The 19,546-nt window shown below is 42.7% G+C and overlaps 1 long non-coding RNA gene across 1 annotated transcript; it reads left to right on the top strand.

The window, feature by feature from the left end:
* Window positions 1–6: 6 nt before the first annotated feature.
* Window positions 7–19,360, top strand: LOC102413566. Its single transcript, XR_006640569.1, has 4 exons — window positions 7–118; window positions 11,415–11,554; window positions 11,826–12,032; window positions 18,677–19,360. It is a non-coding gene; the product is annotated as an uncharacterized LOC102413566 (long non-coding RNA).
* Window positions 19,361–19,546: the final 186 nt, after the last annotated feature.

Genomic DNA, 19,546 nt, shown 5'->3' with positions numbered 1-19,546 from the left:
TGGCTACGTCATCAGACTTACTCTGCCAGTGCGGAGCGCCGCTTCCGAGACGCTCGCGCATTGGCCGCACATCCTCTTGAACATTCATCTCCATTCCCCTTAGCCCCAGAGCACGAAGGTAGGGGGCGTGTCGGAGGTGGGCGGGTCTGGAGGCGGGGCCGGGGGGAGGCCGGGCTGAGAGTTTGCGCCTGCGCACACGGGGACGGCGGGGGTGCAGATTCCAACAATGCTAGGCGGCTCGCAAGTGGAATCCTGACAAAGCCAAAAGACGTAGATAAAGAGCTATTCAGATGCTACTCTTGTGCCTACTTCAGGCAGCTCTCTGACAGGAATTTGTTCCAAAGCGATTTTTCGTCCCGGGATTCTGTAAGAAACTGTGTGATAGAGCATTATCCCTCCCTAGCCAAGGGAGCTGCAATACTGAATATTCTCTGCCAGTAATAATTAGAAAATGACCTTGGGGTAATTTTTTAAATATATGAGTGTCATTTAGAAATTTTTTGTTTTAATTTAAGTAGTTTTTAGACCTGCTGCAATATTAATGTGAGGCAAAATGATGATAAACTAATAAAAAAGCTTGATGAGGATTTGGAGACATTGGAGCCCTCATACATTGCTGGTAGGGATGTAAAATAGTGCAGTTGCAGTGGGAAACAGATTGGTGGTTCCTCTGAAAGTTAAATAGAGTTACTATATTTATAAATGAAAGTTAAATGGGACCTAAAAATTCCACTCCTAAATACATACCTAAGAGAACTGAAAACTGTATGTTTACACAAAAACTTGTACACAGATGTTTATGGCAGCATCACTCATAATCGCCCCCAAATGGAAAGTAACCCAAATATTCATAAACTGAAGACCAGATAAAGCAATGTGGCATATCCATACAATGGAATATTATCCAGTTGTAAAAAGGAATGAGGTACTGATCTATGCTATCACACGGATAAACTTTGAAAACATCATGCTAAGAGATGGAACTCAGACCATCCAGGCCACATATCATCTGGGTGTATCTGTGAGATGTCTACACTGGGAAAATTCATAGAGACAGCAGATTAGTGGTTGTGGGGGGCTGAGCAGAGGGGGAAATGGGGAGTGACTGCCAATAGGTGTGTTGGATGATGAAAATGTCTTGGAATTACAGAGTTATGATGGTTTCACAACCTTGTGGGTGTAATGAAAACCACTGAATTGTACAGTTTAAAAGGGTGAATTTTACAGTATGTGAATCATATCAATAAAATAAAACTGCTGTTGCTTGAGGAGAAAACCAGTTAGAGAAGATGGATGCCTTTTTAAAAATCAGGTATGATTATAATGTAAAATTTAAATTGGAGGGGGATGTAGAGAGAAAAAGTTCTGTGGAGATGCTTGGTCTGCAAAACTTTCTGTGGCCTTGTGGAATCTTTGTTTTTTTTTTTAGCACACACTGGTTCCAAGCATTTTCATCTATACACTGGCCAAACCCTCATTAACCATCTTTGTAATAATATCCCCAGATACTATATAGATGAGGAAGTGGAAACTTGAGAGAGATTGAGCCTTGCTCACGGCACACAGCTGGCAAGTGACAGAGCCAGATTCCAGTCTAAGTCTGCTGTTGCTGAGGCTGAGGTTTTTCCACTGCTCCACTGGCCAACTTTTTTTTTTTTGAAGTTACACTTGATTTTACCTCAGAAATTGCCGGTTCTCATTGTTCTTGACACAGAGGAACCTTTCACAGGACAATGCTCAGCAGCCATCGCTAGAATTGTTTCATTTTCACAAACAGCTTGAAACATGCTACTTATGAAGGGAGCAAAGTCCTTCATTCAACCGGTGTTTATTGAGTGCTTTCTATGTACCACACACACACTCTTCTTGAAACTGGAGATACAGCAATGAATACAAATAAAACATATTTTTTATTGTTTTCAAGGAGCTCTGGGGCAGAGGGTGAGCCAGATAATAAATTAATAAATAAGAAAATAAGTATATTGAGCAGTGAGAAATGCTATGCAGAGCAGAGTTCTGCATAAAGCAGAGTTTCATTTACAGGACTTAGAGCTAGAGAATTCTCTAAAACAGACCTTATTAAAATTTCTATCTTTCCTTAGGCTCCCCACAGCTTAGTCACTTTTCCTCAGTTGCCTCTTTTTCCTCTACCTGCTATAAAAAGCACGTAGATTTGTCCATTTCATTGGGTCTTCATTTCCTTGTGAGGGCTCCCATGTCATATAAAACTTGTATTAAGTAAATTTGTATGCTTTTCTCCTGCTAATCTGTCTTCTGTCAAGTTAATTCTTAGGCCCAGCTGAAAACCCTAAGAGGGTAGAGGTAAAAAAAAAAAAAAAAATGCCTCCCCTACACTGTGAAGGTGCTTCTAAGGTAGGAAAAATATTCAGTTTTGAATAAAACACATTAGCTTCCATGATGTGGATGGCCTTCATCCAATCGACGGAAGGTCTTAAGAGAAAAGACTGAGGTTTCCGGAGAAGGAGGAATTCTCATCAAGAATTTAATTACATAGAAATGTTAGGGGAAGCACACTGATTGAAACTGCCCACCCTGGCCAGGTGCCGTAGTAACTATTTGCATGAGTACAGAAACGCTCCTGAGTTCCAGCCTGTTGCCCAGCAGATTTCAGACTCAAAACTGCAACATCAGCCCTTCCCTGAATTTCCAGTCTGCTGGCCTAGCCTACAGATTCAAGACTTACCAGTCCCCACATATTGTGAGCTAATTCCTCAAAATAAATATGCTCTCTCCCACCAACCCCATCCCCTTATTCTCTTGAGAACGCTGACTAACACAGTGGTTAACTTATGGCTGGTTCCTGTGGGTTTGGCATCTTTGCTGCCTCCCTTTGCATTCTTTTTCTTTTTGATTCTGATTTTTGGGGGTCGTTGTTTGCTTTGAAACCTCCTTGCCTGTCACACACAACCTCCTTTTCTCTTATTTTCCTAGAACCAATTATTACCCTATCAAACAGCCATCAACAGACTCCCCAGTTCCAACTCTGCCTTTCTTGGTTCTCTTCACCCTGATGACACCAGTTCAACCAGCACTTTTCAAGGACTACAGGATAAGCATCATGTGCTTTGGGAATAAAATGGTGAAAACACACAGCCCTGAGCCGTGAGTGCTCAGCTTGTAAGTGAACAAGGCAGGCGTGGAGTCACGTGAAGTGTAGTAAGAGTAACACTTGAGAGATGAGCCCCTTCAATCCCCTGGGACAAGCCATGTGCACTGGGAGGGGTTGAGTTAAGGGTGAATAAAAGGATGCGTGGTTTCCAGTCCGGAGGCTCTGCTAGGCTGAGGGGTGGTGGGGGCGGGCGGCGGCGGGGGGTATTGGGATCTTTTGGCAACGGACTCAGACAGGAAGGAGCAGGCCAGTTCTGCCTCTGGGATGGATGAAAACATGTTATTTTACATGTCTGGATTTGTTCCCTCCTTTTCAAAAGAAGGAAGGGCAAAGAGCAGAGTTAGAGATCCAGAGGCCAAAATAAAAACGTCTCTAAAAACTAGAAGGAAGTCTTGGGAGAAAAGCTGGGACAATGTAGGAAAAAAATCATTTAATTCGCAACTTAGCATAGATTCTGGGGATCTAGAAGTGAATGCTTAAATGGAAAGTGTTGAATTCTCCAAGCCCTAATTAAAGGAATGGTCTTATTTAAAATCAAGAAAATGGAGCCCCAAATTATACACCACCTTTCTAACTCTTGGAAACATGTTTATCCTTGGCAATCAATAAATTACAATTTGGCAAAAAGGAAAAAAGTTTTGTAGGTAGCAGTGTGCTAGGTATTGAGGTAGACATTGGAATTTCAAAGGTGGACTAGGTCCTCATCTTCAAGGAACTCACTGTCAAGAAGCTCAGTGAGCACTCACTGGATATTCTTTTTTCATATGTATTTACATTTTTGAAAAATTAAATTGTGGATATTACAGATGCTATGTGCCATCCCTTTGGGCTCTGCCAGTGCCACCTGGTGTGAGTGGAGCACCAGTTCTCATGGCCTTGTTGCCTCCAGATGAAGGTGCAAGTTCAGGTCCACACTTTGCCCTACTGATGTCAGGTGGGGGCGTGCGGTGCCAACCAGTGTTTCTTCATGCCATTTTTTCCTGCTGTTTTGTTGCCATGTGGGAACAGACACTTAGATCCCTCCTGGAGTCAATTTCATTTTGATGAGCTTGTATGTTACTTTGCATTCTTTACACCCTACAGAGAACCCATTAGCTAGCTTGCAAATGGAAATATTCTTTAAGAATACTCAGTGGATGGAATACATAGCAGAAGGGATACCACTTTAGAGTGAATTAGTAAGGTGAAGAATTACTCCAGAACTCACTACTGTTCTTTAGAACTCTCTTTACTCTGTTACAGTTAGTAATTCTTTATATTAACTTTCCCTGTTCAGATTAACATGTGATTTCTTTTTCTCCTGATTGAACATAAATGGAAACACTAGTAATTCCTAATAAATCACCTTTTGACATTTCTATTTTTCTCAGTAATAAAAATAGCCCTGGAATTTCAGTCGCTGTTTGACACAAGTAAAGTTTATTTTCAACTCACCTGAAGTCCCGCCAGTGTCTGGCAGCAGGCTTTTACACTGCTGTCTCCAAGCTGCCACATGGGAACCCAGGCCCCTTTCATCCTACAACTCCACTGTCCCCTTGGGCCTCCCCAGAGGTCACTACTGGGTCCTCTGCACTCAGCACACTGGTGAGCTGAGAGAGACAGAGACAGAGAACAAAGGATGGCATGAGATGTTTTGAAGCCAGGCATGAAAATGGTGTGCATCTTCACTGCCCAAGTTCCAATGATCACAACCTACTCGTGGTACAAACAGGGAATTTGGGAAGCATTGTCTTCAGGAAAAGAAGATGCAACTAGCTAGCTCCTCCTTCCCATCTTTCTAATGTATTTACATTAATTTTGTGTTGTTATTGTTCAGTTGCTAAGTTGTATCTGACTCTTTGCAACCTGCGTGGACTGCAGCATGCCAGGCTCCTCTGACGTGTTATCTCCTTTGCAAATTCAAATTCATGTCCATTGAGTCAGTGATGCTAATTAACCATCCCAGCCTCTTAGACATAGTAATCTGTGTTTATATTTTATAATTATATAAATATTTTCCTCTTCATAGTCAAAACAAATTCTATCATTTAGTTTCTTGTGTTTCCTTGGCTCTCTCTTTTTTCCTCTCTCCCTGCCTTCCTTTCTTTCTTTTTTTTTTCTTTCTTTCTACTTTTGATGAGTAAATAGCACCTGCGGTGTCCAGGCATTCTTCTAGGTTCTAGGAACATAGCAGTGACCACCACCAACAAAAAAAGATTCCTGTTTTGTGGTGCACACACTCCAGTGAAAAGACTCAGAAACAGGTAACAAAATAAATATACATAAGATTCTGAAGAATGAAAATTTTTCTGCAAGAAAAAAATAATGTGAAAGTGCAAGATGGCAAGGAGGCGGAAGATAGTCAGATTAGATGGTCAGGAAAGATGCTTCTGAGGCAGTTTCATTTGGGCTGGGCCCAGAGATAAGAGGGCTTTCCTGGTGGCTCAGAAGGTAAAGAATCCATCTGCAATGCAGGAGACCTGGGTTCGATCCCTGGGTTGAGAAGATCCCCTGGAGGAGGGCATGGCAACCCACTCCAGTGTTCTTGCCTGGAGAATCCCCATGGACAGAGGAGCCTGGTGGGCTACAGTCCATGGGGTCACAAAGAGTCAGACTTGACTGAGTGACTAAGCACACACACACATTCAGATAAGAAGCAGCCAGCTCTGTGATGATCTTGGTGATCATCTCTGGTTCATTCAACCCTCTGCCTCTTTTGCAACTGCACCTGTGTATCGGAACAGGCTTGGAGAAAAAGTTGTCTCTGAACTTTCTCACTGACTCTTCTCACTTTAGAGTCTGACCACAAACCTCAGGGGGGCCCTACTGCTGCACCGTAATCACAGTGGTTCTCAGAATGTGATCCCCAGGCTGGCAGCATCAGCATCACCCGCAGCTTGTAAGATATACAGCTTCTCGGGCCCCACCCCAAACCTACAGAACCAGGAGTCCTGGAATCTGGACCGCCAGAATCAGGAGGAGCTCAGGCTTCCCAGGTGACCTGTCGTAAAAGAATCCTGTCAGTGTAGGAGATGCAGGTTCCATTCCTGGGTCTGGAAGATCCCCTGGAGGAGGAGATGGCAACCCACTCTAGTATCCGGTGAGCTACAGTCCAGGGGGTCGCAAAGAGTTGGACATGACTGATCGACTGAGCACGCACACACAGGGAGGAGCTCAGTCTGTTTCAAAAAGTCCTCCAGGTGATTCTGACGTGCACTGAAGTTTGAGCCACCGCCCTGGTGCCCCTGTATTTCTCCTCTCTCCTGAAACCTTATGCATCCCCACACTCAGCTGATGACCTAACCTACTTTCTTGAACAAATGAAGCAATAACTTTCCACACTCCCATCTGCAACTTCATCTCTACACCTTATCCCCTTGTGCCCACTCAAGAGCATCACTCAGCCAATTTCTCCCTCTTCCTCCTAAATCATCTTTCCTCTCAACAGCCTTTTTTCATCACATTCCCATCAGCATATAAACATGTTACTCTTTACTTTATTTGCATGTGCTTAAGTATTTTCGAGTGAATTTGAGACATCATGATGTTCCACCCCCAAATATTTCAGTATAAACCTTTAAAAATCAGGATATCTCTTTAACAAGTGGTGCTGGGAAAACTGGTCAACCACTTGCAAAAGAATGAAACTAGAACACTTTATAACACCATACACAAAATAAACTCAAATGGATTAAAGATCTAAACGTAAGACCAGAAACTATAAAACTCCTAGAGGAGAACATAGGCAAAACACTGTCCGACATACATCACAGCAGGATCCTCTATGACCCACCTCCCAGAATATTGGAAATAAAAGCAAAAATAAACAAATGGGACCTAATTAAACTTAAAAGCTTCTGTACAACAAAGGAAACTATAAGCAAGGTGAAAAGACAGCCTTCAGAATGGGAGAAAATAATAGCAAATGAAGCAACTGACAAACAACTAATCTCAGAAATATACAAGCAACTCCTACAGCTCAATTCCAGAAAAATAAATGACCCAATCAAAAAATGGGCCAAAGAACTAAATAGACATTTCTCCAAAGAAGACATACAGATGGCTAACAAACACATGAAAAGATGCTCAACATCACTCATTATCAGAGAAATGCAAATCAAAACCACAATGAGGTACCATTTCACGCCAGTCAGAATGGCTGCGATCCAAAAGTCTACAAGCAATAAATGCTGGAGAGGGTGTGGAGAAAAGGGAACCCTCTTACACTGTTGGTGGGAATGCAAACTAGTACAGCCACTATGGAGAACAGTGTGGAGATTCCTTTAAAAACTGGAAATAGAACTGCCTTATGACCCAGCAATCCCACTGCTGGGCATACACACTGAGGAAACTAGAATTGAAAGAGACACGTGTACCCCACTGTTCATCGCAGCACTGTTTATAATAGCCAGGACATGGAAGCAACCTAGATGTCCATCATCAGATGAATGGATAAGAAAGCTGTGGTACATATACACAATGGAGTATTACTCAGCCATTAAAAAGAATACATTTGAATCAGTTCTAATGAGGTGGATGAAAGTGGAGCCTATTATACAGAGTGAGGTAAGCAAGAAAGAAAAACACCAATACAGTATACTAACGCATATATATGGAATTTAGAAAGATGGTAGCAATAACCCTGTATACGAGACAGCAAAAGAGACACTGATGTATAGAACAGTCTTTTGGACTCTGTGGGAGAGGGAGAGGGTGGGATGATTTGGGAGAATGGCATGGAAACGTGTATAATATCATATATGAAACGAGTCACCAGTCCAGGTTCGATGCACGATACTGGATGCTTGGGGCTGGTGCACTGGGACGACCCAGAGGGATGGTATGGGGAGGGAGGAGGGAGGAGGGAGGAGGGTTCAGGATGGGGAACACGTGTATACCTGTGGCGGATTCATGTTGATATATGGCAAAACCAATACAATATTGTAAAGTTAAAAAAAAAAATCGGGATAACCAAAAGTAGATTCTACATAACCAAAACTAGATTCTTTTCATCTAGTATCCAGTTCATAATCGAGTTTCTTCAATTGTCCTTCAAGAGTTTATGCAATTGTTTTTTCAAAGCCAAATCCATTCTGGGGTCTTGCTGTTTTGTCCCTTGATTTTTAAAATTTATTTTTATTTACTCATTATGTGACTGTGCTATAAGCTCCCAGCACGTGGGAGCTTAGTTCCCTGACCAGGGATTCAACTCATGTCCTCTGCACTGCAGGTGGATTCTTAACCACTGGACCACCAGGGAGGCCCCTAGTTTGTGCTTTTTAATGAATTGTTTTATTCATCAGTTCAGTTCAATTCAGTCACTCAGTCATGTCCGACTCTTTGCGACCCCATGGACTGCAGCATGCCAGGCCTCCCTGTCCATCACCAACTCCTGGGGTTCACTCAAACTCATGTCCATTGAGTCGGTAATGCCATCCAACCATCTCATCCTCTGTCATCCCCTTCTCCTCCTGCCCTCAATCTTTCCCAGCATCAGGGTCTTTTCAAATGAGTCAGCTCTTCCCATCAGGTGGCCAAAGTACTGGAGTTTCAGCTTTAGCATCAGTCCTTCCAAAGAAATCCCAGGGCTGATCTCCTTCAGAATGGACTGGTTGGATCTCCTTGCAGTCCAAGGGACTCTCTAGAGTCTTCTCCAACACCACACTTCAAAAGCATCAATTCTTCGGTGCTCAGCTTTCTTTATAATCCAACTCTCACATCCACACATGACTACTGGAAAAACCATAGCCTTGACTAGATGGACCTTTGTTGGCAAAGTAATATCTCTGCTTTTTAATATGCTGTCTAGGTTGGTCATAACTTTCTTTCCAAGGAGTAAGTAAGTGACTTTTAATTTCATGGCTGCAGTCACCATCTGCAGTGATTTTGGAGCCCCCCAAAATAAAGTCTGCCACTGTTTCCCCATCTATTTGCCATCAAGTGATGGGACCGGATGCCATGGTCTTAGTTTTCTGAATGTTGAGCTTTAAGCCAACTTTTTCACTCTCCTCTTTCACTTTCATCAAGAAGTTCTTTAGTTCTTCTTCACTTTCTGCCATGAGGGTGGTGTCATCTGCATAATTGAGGTTATTGATATTTCTCCCAGCAATCTTGATTCCAGCTTGTGCTTCATCCAGCCCAGCATTTCTTATGAGGTACTCTGCATATAAGTTAAATAAGCAGGATGACAATATACAGCCTTGACATACTCCTTTTCCTATTTGAAACCAGTCTGTTGTTCCATGACCAGTTCTAACTGTTGCTTCCTGACCTGCATATAGATTTCTCAAGAGGCAGGTCAGGTGGTCTGGTATTCCCATCTCTTTCAGAATTTTCCACAGTTTATTGTGATCCACACAGTCAAAGGCTTTGGCATAGTCAATAAAGCAGAAATAGATCTCAGATGTCAAATTTATGTGCATGGAGCTGTTTGCAATATTCCCTTGTTTTAATGTCTGCAGAGCCTGTAGCCACAGCCTCTGTTTCCTTCCTGGCATTGGTTATTTTTGTCTTCTCTGTTTTTTCATTTGATTTTCCTATATTTTCAATCAAATGTGATTAGGTATGGATTTCTCAAAAATTTCTGTTTTGGCTTTGTTGAGATATTTGAGACAGTAGATCCATGCCCCTCATTGTGTCTATTTCTGGGAAATTCTCAGCCATTATCTCTTCAAATTTTTTTTCTCACTGTTTTCTCCAAGCTCAATTAGATTCTATTTGTTTATTTTTGGTTTTATTTTCTTTAGGAGATGGATCCAAAAAACTCTTGTGATTTATGTCAAAGAATGTTTGTCTAAGTTTTTATGAATGAAGAGACAACCTACTGAATGGGGGAAAATATTTGCAGATCATATGACCAATAATAAATTAATATTCAACATATCTAAACTGATCATACAACTCAACACCAAACAAACAACCCGATTAAAAAATGGGCAGAACTGAATACACAATTTTCCAAAGAGGAACTGCAGATGGCTAACAAGCATATGAAAAGATCCTCAACATTGCTTATCATCAGGGAAATGAAAATAAAAACCACAATGAGATATCATCTCACACCTGTCAGAATGACTACTATCAAAAATAACACAAATAACAAATGTTGGCAAGGATGTTGAGAAAAGGGAACCCTCATACACTGTTGGGATGTGAACTGGTGCAGCCACTGTGGAAAACAGTATGGAGATCTCTCAAAAATGAAAAATAGAACTACTCCATGACCCAGCAATTCTCCTCCTGGGTATATATCTGGAAAAAAAAGGCACTAATTTGAAAAGATATACACAACCCCTGTGTTCATAGCAGCATTATTTACAATCACCAAGATATGGAAAAGCTTAAGTGTCCATCAACAGATGAATGGATAAAGAAGATACGGTGTGTATATACACAATAGAATACTACTCAGCCATAAGAAAGAATGAAAATTTTGCCATTTGCAGTGGCATGGATGGACTTGCAGGACATTACATGAAGTACTCAGCTGGTAAATAATCTGCCTGCAGTTTGGGAGACCTGGGTTCCCTCCCTGGGTTGGGAAGATCCCCTGAAGAAGGGAAAGGCTTTCCACTCCAGTATTCTGGCCAGGAGAATTCCATGGAGTCCATGGGTCAAAAAGAGTCAGACATGACTGAGTGACTTTCACTTCACTCACTTCACACTAAGTGAAATAAGTCAGATAGAGAAAGATAAGTACTGTATGCTGTCATCTATATGTGAAATCTAAAAAATGCAACAAACTGGTGAATATAACAAAAAAGAACGGGACTCACAGGTGCAGAGAACAAACCAGTGGTTACCAGAGGTGGGGGTGGGTAGCACTGTAGAGGCAGGTAGGGGAGTGGGAGGTATAAATTATTGGCTGTAAGATAGGCTACAAGGATGTATTATATAACATGGGAAATATAGCCTGTATTTTGTCATGGCTGTTAACTGAAGTGTACGCTTTAAAAATTGTATTAAAAATAAAACCAAAATATAATGCTGTTGGAAAAATGGCACCAACAGACTTGCTTGACACAGGGTTCCACCAATCTTTAATTTGTAATAAATACAGTATCTGCAAAGTGCAATAAAATGAGGTATGCCTGTGTACGACCCTCTCTGCTCTCTGAGCTTTTTCTTTGTAAATCGTTCTTATCTGGTCTAATCAAATAATTTGCATAATATCTTTTGGAAATAGGATCGAAATAATGTTTCCTCTGTGAACCTTGGAATTTAGTATATGTGCTGCCGAAGCGAGCACTGAACCTTGGAATTTAAAATGTCTCTTTTCTCCCAACCTCTCCCCCATTTCCTGCAGCCATGGCTTCCAGCTTGAGCCACCTCTCTCCTCTTAGTACTGAGTGCTACATAGAAGACAATGAAAATTGGTGGGGAAAGAACTCAGTCTTCAAGCAAAAGCACTATATCTCATCCCCTGCACTTCCCTCATCCACTTAGGTATGGATTTCAAGTCTAGTTTCTTTCTAGAAAGGAGAGATGTATGGACCTCTCCCAGGGCATTGCTTTGTTCCTCAAACATCAATAGAAAAGGCTCCCCGGTGAGTGGGAAGAGGAAGTCATTCTTTTTTGTCTGGGGTTTGGACCACAGTGTTCTATGGTGATTAATTTCCTCCTGCTGCACCTTATTCCCACGTTCCTTTTTGACTGTGTGTTCTCAGCCTCTGCGTTTATTCTGCTAAGGAGCATGGCTTTCTCTTTCCTACTGCAGCTGCCCTTGCTCTACATTTGACCTCATTCTGGGGGCCTGACTGGCCATGTCATCCACCTGTGTGGCGATGCTGTACTTTGCCAGTGGCCGCAGCATCAACAGGATGTTATCCTGTGAGGTACTGTGAAGAGAGGAAACAAGACTTTGGGGGTTTTGCAGAGGACGGAGAGAAAGAACAAGAAGAGTCAAGGGGTATCCTGTGATGAGGTAAGAGGGCTTAGGCTTCAGAAAGCAAATGTGAGTTGGGGGAGTAGACTCCTGGGCAGACTCAGGTTTAGGGAACAGGGCACTTAGCCTATCTGTCGTGCAACCAGTATGGATTGAAATCACAATCCAGGCAAATTACTGTCCTTGGTGTTGTGTGGGATACAAAGAAGGTCACAAGATGTGGTGCCTGATTTTGACAGTGATATGTACAGGGCTTAACAAAGGGGACACGGGGTCATATCCACAGATGAGTGGTCAGGAAGACAGGAGACTCAGGTGCTTGTGAAAACCAGAACTGGGCAGGGCTTCAGGTTGGAGAGAGTGGTCAACAGTTTAAAATAGTGCTGAGAATTTGAGAAAGATACTGGAGAAAGAGACCTCAGAGATGACAGTTAACACTGGTAAACCTGAGGAGAACTGGAAGTAGATTTGTGGTTGGGAGTGGGGTAGGATGGATCTTTTGTTTCTAGAAGATTTGGAATATCTGGGAATTTAGGGATTTCCAGGTGGTGCTAGTGGTAAAGAGCCTACCTGCCAATGCAGGAGACTTAAGGGACGAACGTTTGATCCCTGGGTTAGGAAGATCCCCAGGAGAAGGAAATGACAACCCACTCCAGTATTCTTGCCAGGAGAATCCCATGGACAGAGGAGCCTGGTGGGCTACAGTCCATGTGGTTGCAAAGAGTCAGACATGACTGAAGCGGTGTAACACGCATGCACGTAGGATAGGATACTGGGTGTCTGCCTGCCAAAGCCACTAGCCAGTGCTCAACTGCGTAGAGTCAGGAATGATGGCAAGGCATCATCCCTGACTTGGGGCTGTACCAACAGGCCCATAGCTGACCCTTGGTTCTGTAGGCCATGCCATGATATCCCTGTGTGCTCATTCTTATACATGAACTAGGCCACAAGGAAGAGGAAGGTGACATTGGGTGGTGGTAGGGCACCCAGACACGACGGTTCCCTTTTCCCTTTTTGCTGCTACTGACCACTGCCTGACGTACAGCAATGTCTGGATGGTCCTGAATACAGCGCTGGCTGGGGAACCACGCACACTGATTGCCACCAAAATTCCAACAGTGAGCTCAGGTCTACATAAGGCAGTGACTTCATCCATCAGTGGAACAGGCTTCCCTGAGATGGCTCTCTTTGCTGGTAACCCTTTGTGGTTTGCGTTATGGTATCAAATTGATTCTGCCCTGACCATCACTTATAACTATGCAGTCTTCTCTAGCTGAATGTACCTACCTCAGTCCTGGGGCTGTGCTGGGGTGAAAATGAGGCCTGCGACCTAATCCTAGGGGTGAAAAGGGTCAACTGAGTGGTAGGATGGCTGGAATTTCTAAGGGAGGATGGTTTGGATTACTGGGTTCTTACTTCCCCAAGAAGTAAGTGCTGAGGAGGACCTAAGCTTCCTACTCGAAGAGGGGCTGAAAAGGGAAAAATAATAGGTAGCAGTTGCTTTATGAATCTGGAGGAGAGATGACTGGCTCTGTCCCAGGTTAAATTCTCTCACTAGTATTTGCCTTAGGTTTGTTAGGATGTTGAATAAACATGATGCTGTAATTCTGGAAGCAGACAGTGTAGGAAGACCGGATTTATTAGAGCACTGTGGGCAGCTTTCTTACTCTAAGGAAGTCTGTCCAACATTACAGGTACAAGGAAGCACAGGTAGAATTTCTAGGTGCTTAAATGGAGGTGAGGGAGGTGAGTAGGTGGGTGGAACTTAGGAGCTAAGATTCCTGTGTTTCAAGACAAGAAGGAAAATGGGAGCCTATTTGGAGTTTGTAATAGCAGCTGGGGGACTGGATCTCTTTCATACACTTCTCCCTGCCTTCCATCCTCATTTGGGTGGAAGCTAAAATCTGCCCGGGTGCCTTGTATTGCTGCTACTACTGTATTACTGCTGTTGCTCTTGCTTTACGTTTTTATGGGACCTCATAACTTTAATTGTGCTGGCATATGGGGAAGATCCCCTGGAGGAGGGCAAGGCAACCCACTCCAGTATTCTTGCCTAGAGAATCCCATGGACTGAGCCTGGAAGGCTATAGTCCATAAGGTTGCAAAGAATCGGACATGACTGAAGAGACTGAGCACGCACGCATGCATCTTATACTTACTCAGTACCCACAGGGACATTGTTGGAATCAATAATATGGATAATTACAGTGACATTGGTGACATTACTCAATTGCTGTCTGACCCTCTGGCCCAGAGTTCTTTGATGCTTTGGATTAGAGGATAGGCAGAAATGAATGCAGAAGGTCAAGGAGTCTTGGTCTATTCTCCAGCTTGCTCGTCCCCCATCCTCATAAATAGCCAGGTTGTCATCGAATCTGGCAGCTCTTTGCCACTCCCAGGATTCAGGATGAGCAATGGAAGGCCTGCTTCTCAAGCTCTGGGCCAGGATTCCAATTGATATATATATATCCATATATATATATATATATTCAGTTCAGTTCAGTTCAGTTCAGTCGCTCAGTCATGTCTGACTCTTTGCGACCCCATGAATCGCAGCACGCCAGGCCTCCCTGTCCATCACCAACTCCCGGAGTTCACTCAGACTCACGTCCATAGAGTCAGTGATGCCATCCAGCCATCTCATCCTCTGTCGTCCCCTTCTCCTCCTGCCCCCAATCCCTCCCAGCATCAGAGTCTTTTCCAATGAGTCAACTCTTCGCATGAGTTGGCCAAAGTACTGGAGTTTCAGCTTTAGCATCATTCCTTCCAAAGAACACCCAGGACTGATCTCCTTTAGAATGGACTGGTTGGATCTCCTTGCAGTCCAAGAGTCTTCTCCAACACCACAGTTCAAAAGCATCAATTCTTTGGCGCTCAACTTTCTTCACAGTCCCACTTTCACATCCGTACATGACCACTGGAAAAACCATAGCCTTGACTGGACGGACCTTTGTTGGCAAAGTAATGTCTCTGCTTTGGAATATGCAGTCTAGGTTGGTCATAACTTTCCTTCCAAGGAGTAAGCGTCTTAATTTCATGGCTGCAATCACCATCTGCAGTGATTTTGGAGCCCAAAAAGATAAAGTCTGACACTGTTTCCACTGTTTCCCCATCTATTTGCCATCAAGTGATGGGACCAGATGCCATGATCTTCGTTTTCTGATGTTGAGCTTTAAGCCAACTTTTTCACTCTCCTCTTTCACTTTTATCAAGAGGCTTTTTAGTTCCTCTTCACTTTCTGCCATAAGAGTGGTGTCATCTGCATATCTGAGGTTATTGATATTTCTCCCAGCAACCTTGGTTCCAGCTTGTGCTTCTTCCAGCCCAGCATTTCTCATGATGTACTCTGCATATATATATATATATATATATCCATTTATATATATCCATATATATATATCTATATATCTAGTTCTAGACAATCTTAAAGAGCCCTCATCCCTATATGCCGCATGTAAGTAGCCCTCTGAACTCTCCCTCAGCTTTGCTCCTAGGCCCTCAGGTCCTTCTCCAGCTCCTTCCTCAAGTACTTGGTCCTCCCCTACTTAAACATGTCACCAGCCACCAAGGCAGTACATAGGGTATATGTGTCCTTCTTGTCTTTGTCCCCACTTAATTCTGCCCTTCTCTGGGATCCAGCCTCAAAGAAGGAAGAAAACAATTCCCCCATGAAAGTATACTTTTTAGTTTGAGAGGTTGGATGTGGTAAACCGGCTCTTTCTCTGTGTTTTCTGGGGAAGTGAGATGTTCACTGAGGGCATATGTTCTTTTATTTTTTTTCAAATTTTATTTTTGGCTGTGCCTTGAGGCATGTGGGAACTTAGTTCCCTGACCAGGGTCATGTCCCTGCAGTGGAAGCACAGAGTCTTAACCACTGGACCGATAGGCAAGTCCCAAGAGTGTATGTTCTTGATTGCATTCTGACTAATTGGTTAGTTTAACTTATTTACATTAACAAAAATTTACTGGAATACAATTGCTTTACAATGTTGTGTTAGTTTCTGCAGTACAAGGAAGTAAATCAGCCGTGCATATATCCTCTCCCTCTTGGACCTCCCTCCCGCCTCTCCAGCTAGAGCACCTAGCTGGGCTCCCTGCGCCTTACAGCAGCTTCCCACCTGCTGTCTATTTGACACATGGTAGTGTGTATATCGGAGAGGGCAATGGCACCCCACTCCAGTACTCTTGCCTGGAAAATCCCATGGACAGAGGAGCCTGGTAGGCTGCAGTCCATGGGGTCGCTGAGAGTCCGGCACGACTGAGCAACTTCACTTTCACTTTTCACTTTCATGCATTGGAGAAGGAAATGGCACTCCACTCCAGCACTCTTGCCTGGAAAATCCCAGGGACAGAGGAGCCTCGTGGGCTGCCGTCTATGGGGTCGCACAGAGTTGGACACGACTGAAACGACTTAGCAGCAGCAGCAGCAGCAGCAGTGTGTATATTTCAATGCTACTCTCCTAATGTCACACCCTTTTCTTCCCCCTAAACCTATTTATATTTATTGCAATGATAGTTTCTTGTTTCTTCCAACTTGTTTCAAGTTCCCCATTTATTGTACTTTCTTTTTTCCTCTTTCCGTACTTTTCAATAGGTGAATCAAATATTTTTCAGATTTAAACATTTTACATTCTGTTTTTAGTCTTATATTGGTTTCTTATGTTTACTTAGACCTGTTGATTTATCTTATCAATATCTCTCTATTTCTCCCTGAACCCATAAGAGTACTTTAACTTACTCTCACATCTCTTAATCTTACCCAATGCACCACCTCTAGATGTTGATATTGCCTGGAATTTAGTCAATAGTTTTATGAATGTACTTACTTGTCTTTTCTATTATCCTGTTTTTTTAATCCTTTTTATTGTAGTATAATTTATATAAAGTCAAATGCACAGATCTTAAGAATATAATTAATTCGGACAAATGTATATACCCATATAACCATCACCCAGTTAAAGATAAAGGGCTTTCCAGAACCCCGTAAGTTTCTCTCATGCCCCTTTCCAGTCAGCCCCCTCCACCAGTGCCAAGTGCTCTTCTGATTTCTATCAACATAGATTGATTTAGCTCTTCTAGAATTTCTTATTAAAGGAATCATATAACACGAACCTTTTGTTTTTTTTCACTCAACCTGCTTTTTTTCTGTGAATCATTCATATTGTTGGATTTATCAGTAATTGTTTTCTTTTTATTGCTAAGTGGTATTCAATTGCACGAATCTCCCAGACTTGCTATCTATCCTTCCACTGGTGGCTATTTTTCTTTTATTAAACTTGGAAATACTATGAATAAGGCTGCTATTGATAGGGGCGAGTAGGTGATTAAATAGTTAATCCCCCTAGGGGATTGTAAGTAGGAAAAACTTTGGGAGACCCCTGTAAGGTAATGATTATTAATGATTAATAATAATGATGATGATGATGAATGATTATTCAAGAAAGTAGGTTTGCTTAACCACAAAACCAAGCAGGCTTGGAATTCCCTGGTGGTCCAGCGGAAAAGAGTCTCTCTTTACCAGGGTTAGTTAGTAGCAACTAACCCTGTGCACTGCAACCAATGAAGCCCGCACACTCTAGAGCCTGTGCTCCGCAGCAAGAGAAGCCAACGCAGTGAGGAACCTGAGCATTGCCACCAGAGGGTAGCCCCACTCGCTGCAGCTAGAGAAAGTCCGTGTGCAGCAACCAAGGCCCAGTGCAGCCAAAAAAAAAAAAAAGTGAATTTTTATAGCAACAAAACCACGCAACAGAAGCACAGGACATGGCCCCAAATAATAAAACAATGGCGGCATGAGCCCCGCATGCCCAGTGAGCTCAGTAAGTTAATGATCCTTAGGGATGTTCTCTAAGCACATGACAACAGTAATTTATGGGGACTCCCTTGGCAGTTCAGTGGCTAAGACTCCATGCTCCCAATGCAGGGCACCTAGATTTGATCCCCGGTCAGGGAACTATGAATAGATCCCACATGCCACAACTAAAGACCTTGCATGCCTCAACTAAGACCTGGCACAGCCAAATAAATAATACTTTAAAAAACCCAATAATTTATGAAAGGTGACATTTCAAAATGAGAGGTGCTCATTGTACTGAGGCCTGAAATGATTTTTCCACAGCACCATGAAAGTCCTGGCTTGACCATGTAGGGACAAAAACACTCCCCTCCTCACCTGGAAGAGGAGTTGATGATGGAAGCATGATGTCTACCCAAAAATGAGGAAGAAAGTGGTTTTCGCATCTTGCACACTTTTCCTCTGATTTTAAAACTGTAGCCCACTAAGTTCTCTGGGTGACACCCTCTCACTCGCCCACCTGTAAGCCTCACAAGAGTCCTATTCTAATAATTCACTTCTTATCTATCACTTTGCATCTCACTGAGTTTTTTCTGCATTGAGACATAAAGGATCAGAGCTCTTCAGAGGCCCCCAGAAATGCCAATTGGGCTGTTTCACTATGGACATTCTCGTGTATGTTTTTGTACATACACGAGAATTGCTGGATTATAATTGCCCCAAGTGTGTGCTGGAACTTCTTCACTGAACACCCAAACTTCTACAAAAGCCCTCTCAGCCAAATGGGTGATGTTAGAGAACTGTTGTTCTTTGGTGGGGAAACGGTAGGAAACTCACACTGCATCATGCTTATGACCTCACTCCTTTTACTTTTACACTTTTATCTACCTAGGGTCTTGGTCACATACCAGATGTCTAATAAACAACTCCGAGCTTCCACAAACCTATTCACCAGACAGTTCAAGTGGCCCAGGATTGTGGCTGTGGCATCAGTCGTTGCAATTTGTGTAAGTATAGTTCTTTCCGCCTGTCCTATCCATCCACAGAACCTGAACCAGTGACTTTCATCTAGAAGGAGAAGGCTGTCCCCTAGACAAACTAATCAGGAAAACAGAATAAAAACACAAATTATCAATATCAGGAATGCAAGAGGCGTCATCAATACATACCTTACAGATGTTACGATAATGAGATACTATGAACAAATTTAAGCCAACAAATTATAAATCTTTGATGCAGTTAACAAATTTCTTAAAAGACAAAAAACAATTAAAAATGACTCAAAAAGAAATATACTTCATGAATAGTCCTGTATCTATTGTGGGAATTGAATTTGTAGTTAAAAAATCTTCCAGAGAGAATACATCATTATCAAGTAGTTTACTCTAGGTGTACAGGGCTGATGCAACATTCAAACATCAACAGGGATTTTAAGTATATTCCACCATATTAAAAACAAATGATTATCTCAATAGATACAGAAAAAGCATTTGATGAATCTCAACATCTATTCATGATTAAAAATCTTAGCGAACTATAAATAAAAGGGAATATACTTGAGATATGGAGAAGGCGATGGCACCCCACTCCAGTACTCTTGCTTGGAAAATCCCATGGATGGAGGAGCCTGGTGGGCTGCAGTCCATGGGGTCAAGAAGAGTCAGACACGACTGAGCGACTTCACTTTCACTTTTCACTTTCATGCATTGGAGAAGGAAATGGCAACCCACTCCAGTGTTCTTGCCTGGAGAATCCCAGGGAC

Source organism: Bubalus bubalis, chromosome 24 (genome assembly GCF_019923935.1).
Source record: "Bubalus bubalis isolate 160015118507 breed Murrah chromosome 24, NDDB_SH_1, whole genome shotgun sequence".
Lineage (NCBI taxonomy): Eukaryota > Metazoa > Chordata > Mammalia > Artiodactyla > Bovidae > Bubalus > Bubalus bubalis.
This window is presented reverse-complemented; position numbering and strand designations above follow the sequence as displayed.